We start from the raw sequence: 6,216 nt of genomic DNA, 5'->3' as shown, positions 1-6,216 counted from the left end.
AGGGATGTTGATAACAAGCAATCGCATAGAGAAATTAAAGTCGAATAACGCACATTATTGACTTTGTAGCAACAATTTTTCACTTTCTCGTGACGAAAAGCAGTAAAAGTAGCTCGAACCGCTATTTTGTTGGAATTATCTAGCACTCAGCATGTTTTAGCCACCACTTAAATCTGCACCAACACAATCTATCACACGATTGAACACATCCCTTCAGGAACTGATTATTAATTGAAGGGCTTTCTTTGCCTGCCATTGCATGAATTTGTATATTCCCCGTGCAGCTGAAACCCGGAATTTTCGACTAGCGAAGTTGGATTTTTCTCCAAATCCGTGCGTCGGACCTAACTTCGGAAGTAGTGCGCTGTATAGCGGACCAGGTTTACTATACAGCGCACCACTTCCGAAGTTAGGTCCGACGCACGGATTTGGAGAAAAATTCAAGTTCGCTAGTCGAAAACTCCGATTTTCAACTAAATTGAGAATATTGTGAGGCAAGTACAATGATACGCTTTGCCCAGGGAGTCGAGAAAATTTTCCCGACCGGAACGGGAATTGAACCCGCCGTCTCCGGATTGGCGATCCATAACCTTAACCACTAGGCTAACTGCACAGCAAAAAATAATGTAATCCGCCTCGATGTAATGGGGCAGATGTAACAGAAAATCGATGTAATGGCTTTTTTCAGATGCACAATCACACCGATTTTGTGTAGAATTACATCTGTCTCAGCATTACACAAAAACCAAATAACAATTCTCCTTTCCGTTGCATTCGTGTAATATTCACATCGAGTAAATGTGAATATTACACAGAAACAGCTGCAACCAAGCGGTTGCGATGGAGTTGTGTAGCATTACACAAAGTCGATGTCATATCGCATCTTTTCATGATGCGATAGTACGTCTCGCAACACTGCCGACTTTGTTGTGATCGGCCAGCGCGCGGCAAGTGGGCATCCATTTTGGAGAAAACGAGAAAAACGATTTCGGCTCAAATTGTGTTTGCTTTTGAAGGTATTTTCGGTATTTATTTGCATTATTTGTACTATTCATTAGTTATTTTATTATTTCAGGATAACTGAACGTGTAAGCGGAGATCCCGGCTTCGTATAGTTCCAGCAGGCACCATTTCAAATACCAAGTCGCCGACGAATCAACATCTTGGTTTGTAAATCCGGCCGAACCTATTACTATGTGCTATTACGATCTTGATTGATCTTGGCCAAGTGTGATACCAGCTACGGATAAATCACTCCCAAAAATCACCAGAAGAACCACATTCCAATATGACAACCCCCAAAACTAAGCGCGACAGGTGCCACATCGGTTCCGGCGGTGTTTGCAACCGGCGGAGGGCGGTGTTAGCCACGAAATCCATCGCCACCACAGGACCCAGTGTGCCGTATCCGTATCCAACACCACCGCCATCACCGTAATCACATCCAGCCAGAAAAATCGATCTGATATGCCAAGCGCTGCTGATCGTCAGTGGGGGACAGGAGGATGGTCAATTTGCGAGGACTTGGACGCTCTGAAGGACTCTGAAGTAGACGTGAACTCCGGCAAAGGCAAATCATGATCCCGTGCAACAGAATAACAAATATCTGAGTCGCAGGTATGATTTAATCCGATTTCATTATCGTTCGTTAGTTCTACCCTTGCACTGAAGGTTCTAGTGAAGACGTTTCACTCTATTTTTCCTTAGTGAAACATATCACATTTATGACACTTAAGTACCTACATATACAACGGTTCATCGCAAACCGGCTGCTATGTGCTAGAAACAGAAGTAGGTATGACTGGATTATCTTTGGAAAAATTATAAGAAATCCTCGATAAAAAGAGTGCACCGTCGGGTTCTAAGTCGGTTAGATTCAAAGATTTGTGTTTTTTTTTACCATGTCTTTCTATTCCTTGGATTTCAGCCCTCTTCTTCTTCTTGCTGGCTCAACGTTCCAACTGGAACAAGGCCTGCCCCTCTTCAACTTAGTGTTGTCTAAGCACTTCCACAATTATTAATTGAAGGGCATTGTTTGCCGGCTATTGCATGAATTTGTATATTATTAGGCAAGCACATACCTATTATATAGACATGGCTTTTTTGGGACAGTCAGGGTCCCGATACCGCAGGGGATTTCGATCAGCTCGATTGTGCAACTATCTACTTCCTCCAAAGTCAGTATAGCTACATCATAGCGGTCGATTATTCCCGTCATGGTTCCAAACACCTTCGTCGCGTTCAAGACATTTCCAAGGCCAAGAAAGTATCGCCCTTATCGTTATCCCTGGGGGTGAGCTGAAAAATCCTAAGCAAAGTTATAGAGGAAAATGTTTTCTTCGAGGCCCCGAGGGTTTGGTTTTTGGTCTGTATTGAAAAATGCGGTGTAGGTGAGTTGTTAGGTAATTTTCAAATTAAATTAATCGTAGGTAGAATGCCTTTAACTTCCTTCAAAGTCACTCTAGTCGCAAGCAGTACCAAAGAGTACAGATCGGTGTGCGACAGCACGTGTGTGACTGAACGTGTATTGCTATTAGAATCTACGTGCACTTTGGAATCGCCAGTGATTGAGAGATTCCGTACTGCGACGATTCCTTCGAAAATAGTGTCTTTTCTCTTGATATTTCTGGCCAGGCGTCCTCATTGGGACAGAGACTGTTTGTTCAGTTTAGTATATTTTTTCTTGTTTTTCTTAGCGTGATGTCCTCACTGGGACAAAGCTTCTCAGTTTAGTGTTCTATAAGCACTTCCACAGTTATTAACTAAGGGCTTTCTCTGGCAATGACCTTTTTGCATGTGTATATCGTGTGGAAGATACCGAGGAAGACACGGAGATACTCCAAGCTATGACCAGCTGTAACCTCGTGGGGGTTGTAACTCAGTATACCATATTCGACGCACTTTTGAATTATTCTTATTCTAAGCCGATTTTAGTTTTAGCTCAACCTTCTTCGTGCATTAACTTGTACTCACCTTGCTGACAAAGTGCACGTTTAGGGGTCATAATGACCCCAATGCACGACTAGACTTAACAGTCAATTGTGCAATCTTTATTTACATTTACTTTAAGTTCTCCTTCTTCTTCTTCTTCTTCTTCTTGGCGTAACGTCCTCACTGGGACAAAGCCTGCTTCTCAGCTTAGTGTTCTATGAGCACTTCCACAGTTATTAACTGAGAGCTTGCTCTGCCAATGTGTATATCGTGTGGCAGGCACGAAGATACTCTATGCCCAAGGAAGTCAAGGAAATTTGTTTTACGAAAAGATCCTGGACCGACCGGGAATCGAACCCGTCACCCTCAGCATGGTCATGCTGAATACCCGTGCGTTTACCGCCTCGGCTATATGGGCCCTTATTTACTTTAAGTATACCAATCGAAAAATGTTAATAGGGGGATTCACTAAACAGCGTAGACCACTGAATAACCCGGGAGCATTCGCGTCATGTACTGAATACACGCGCCATATACGATTGTGGTACACAGCGTGAGCCAGGGTGTGAGCGTTGTGTCGCTGAAGGGGGTCAAATTGGGAAGGATACTTGAAGGTATCCTGAGATAAATTTATGAGAAACCCCGGAAGGAATCCCGATATAAATTCTTATTGAAATAGTCCCTAGTGGAAATTTTGATGAATATTTCCGGAAGAATTCAGCGATGAATTCTTAGAAGAATCCGAAATGCGTGAAAGAATTCTAGGAGTAATTCCTAAAAAATCTCAGCAGGAGTTTACGGACTTCCTCATGTGGAATTCTCGAAGGAATCAAAGGTGAAATACCCGAAAAATCCCCGGTTAAAAATCTTGATGGAATCCCAGCTTATCATATAATTTTACTAAATAACAAGCTTGGTTCAATGGAATACAAAAACAACATGCTAAATATTTCGGATATGTTGGAATCGGTTCCGGTAGAGAAAGACTTTCTAGGACCATATGCTGCTATAAATAGAGTCTAGTGGCTCAATAAAATGCACGAATTTTCACTAGAATACAAATACACCAAACGTCAGTCATGCTAAAATGATTGAATTTCTCATGAATTTCTCCAGGGGCACCTCCAGAAAGTCTGTCAGATATTTCTTCAGGAACTTCTCTGGGGATGCCTTCAGGAATTTCCTCGAGAGACTTATCCAGGAATTTCTCTGAATTCCTCCAGGTACGTCTTGCGTTGTTCCGATACTTAATACAAAAAATACTTCAAAAATTCCTTCAGAATTGTTTATAGCTACTTCTGCAATAATTCCTCCAGCAATTTTCCCATAGCTTTACTTGTTCCAGTATCGCTTCCCCCAGAGATTCCAACAAGAACTTCTCTAGGCATTTTACCTACCAGACATTCCTCCGGGAATTTCTCCTAGGGTGTCTTTATAAGTTCCTCCAGTGTTTCCATTGTTTTTTATTCGAGGATTCCTTAAGGATTTTTTTCATAAATTCCCAAAGGAATTTCAGCAGAAATCCTTTTAGAGATTTTTTTCAGGGACTCATTTATATATTCTTTGAAGAATTTCGAAGAAATTGTTCCTATAATTACACCTGGAATCATTCGAAGTATTTCTGCAGAAGTTTCTTCTAGGAATACTTTCAGAAAATTTTACCAGAGATTATTCAAAAATTTATCCAGGAATTCTTTAAACAAATTGGGTTGTTTAGTAAATAAAATATTGCTATTTTCTATAGCCTAATCGATAGAGCTCATTTTTCTGAGTATAACGTGATTTTATTGGATTCTAATAGCTTTGTTTTGATGGTTAAAATAACAAAACAGTTTTTATTTTCGTGGATAGAATGACAGTTCAATCGATAAAATGACAGTTCGACCCGAACAAAAAAAATCCCATATAAACTTTAAATGCATTTCAAAAATAGTTCCCACTCTAAAAAAAATATGAAATTTTGGATTTCGACTAATTTTTGGGTGAAGAATCCGATTATAAAATAATCCGGATACCCCTAAAGAACCCAATTATACAAAAAAAATCCTTAAATAATTCGTTCAGAAACTACCAAGGTTGCAACCATTCATTTGCAAAGATTTACATTCATTTCCTATTATTTCAGTTCAGAAGCATGCTATCGAAAAACAATGTATGGATGAATTTAACCTTGTAGTTTTATCTGAAAGTTTGCCGAATAGCATTTGGGTCGCAAACGTATACCAAAGTCGTGAGCGAGCTGTGAAGGCAACTTTCCACAGCGTGAATGAAATTTACATTCACCGCGTGGAGAGTTGCCTTCACAGCCCGCTCACGGCCTTGGTATACGTTTGCGACCCCAATGTTATTCGGCAAACTTTCAGATAAAACTTCAAGGTTCAATTCATCCATACATTGTTTTTCGATAGCATGCTTCTGAACTGAGATAATAGCAAATAAATGTAAATCTTTGCAAATGAATGGTCGCAGCCTTGGAAACTACTGCAAACATGGATTCGTTCAGATTTTTCCAGGAACTCCTACAGCAATTCTTCCAGAAATTAGTTAAGGAACTCTCCTGGGATTTCCTCCAGCTTCCGCGGTTTTCCATGAGGTTTCTTCAGCAATTTCTCCAGGTACTCTTCCAGCAACTCTTCCAGGGATTCACCCGGGAATTCCTTCTGTTATTCTTTCAGGATCAACTCTAGGTATTATTAAAATAAATCCTCCAAGGATTCGATTCCTCTAGGAACTTTTCTAGGGTTTGCTTCAGGATTTCCTCCTGAAATTCTTTCCAGTACTCCTCCAGGAATTATTTCAGGATTCCCTTAGAAATCACTCGTGGGATTTCTTTCGGGGTTCCTCTTGGGGTTTCTTCTGAAACTGCTACAGGGATTCCTCCAAGAGTTCCTTCACGAAATTTCCTTAGGTCTCCTTCAGGATTCTTCCAGGAATTTCTTCCTGGGATTCCTCCAGGAATTCCTTCAGGAGTTCTTCCAGGAATTCCTCTGGGAGTTCCTGCAGGGATTCATCCAAAAATTTCTCTAGAGATTCCACTAGGAATACCTCCGGAAAATCCTCCAAGAATTCCTCTAGAGATTCTTCCAGGAATTCCTTCAGGGATGTCTTTAAGGATTTTTTTCCAGGAATTCCTCTAGGCATTCCTCCAGGAATCCCTCTAGGCATTCCTCCAGGAATTCCTCTAGGCATTCCTCCAAAAATCTGCCCAGGAAGGAATTTCTTCAGGAACTCCTCCAGGAATTCCTCCAATAATTTCTCCAGGAATTATTCCAGGTAATTCCTTCA

The 6,216-nt window shown here is 40.9% G+C and overlaps 1 long non-coding RNA gene across 1 annotated transcript; it reads left to right on the top strand.

The window, feature by feature from the left end:
• The first annotated feature begins 615 nt into the window (after positions 1–615).
• On the top strand, positions 616–4,795 carry LOC109410136 (uncharacterized). The gene is made up of 2 exons (XR_009998221.1): positions 616–1,016; positions 1,076–4,795. It is a non-coding gene; the product is annotated as an uncharacterized LOC109410136 (long non-coding RNA).
• Positions 4,796–6,216: the final 1,421 nt, after the last annotated feature.

The sequence above is a fragment of the Aedes albopictus genome, chromosome 2, assembly GCF_035046485.1.
Source record: "Aedes albopictus strain Foshan chromosome 2, AalbF5, whole genome shotgun sequence".
NCBI classification, from domain to species: domain Eukaryota; kingdom Metazoa; phylum Arthropoda; class Insecta; order Diptera; family Culicidae; genus Aedes; species Aedes albopictus.
This window is presented reverse-complemented; position numbering and strand designations above follow the sequence as displayed.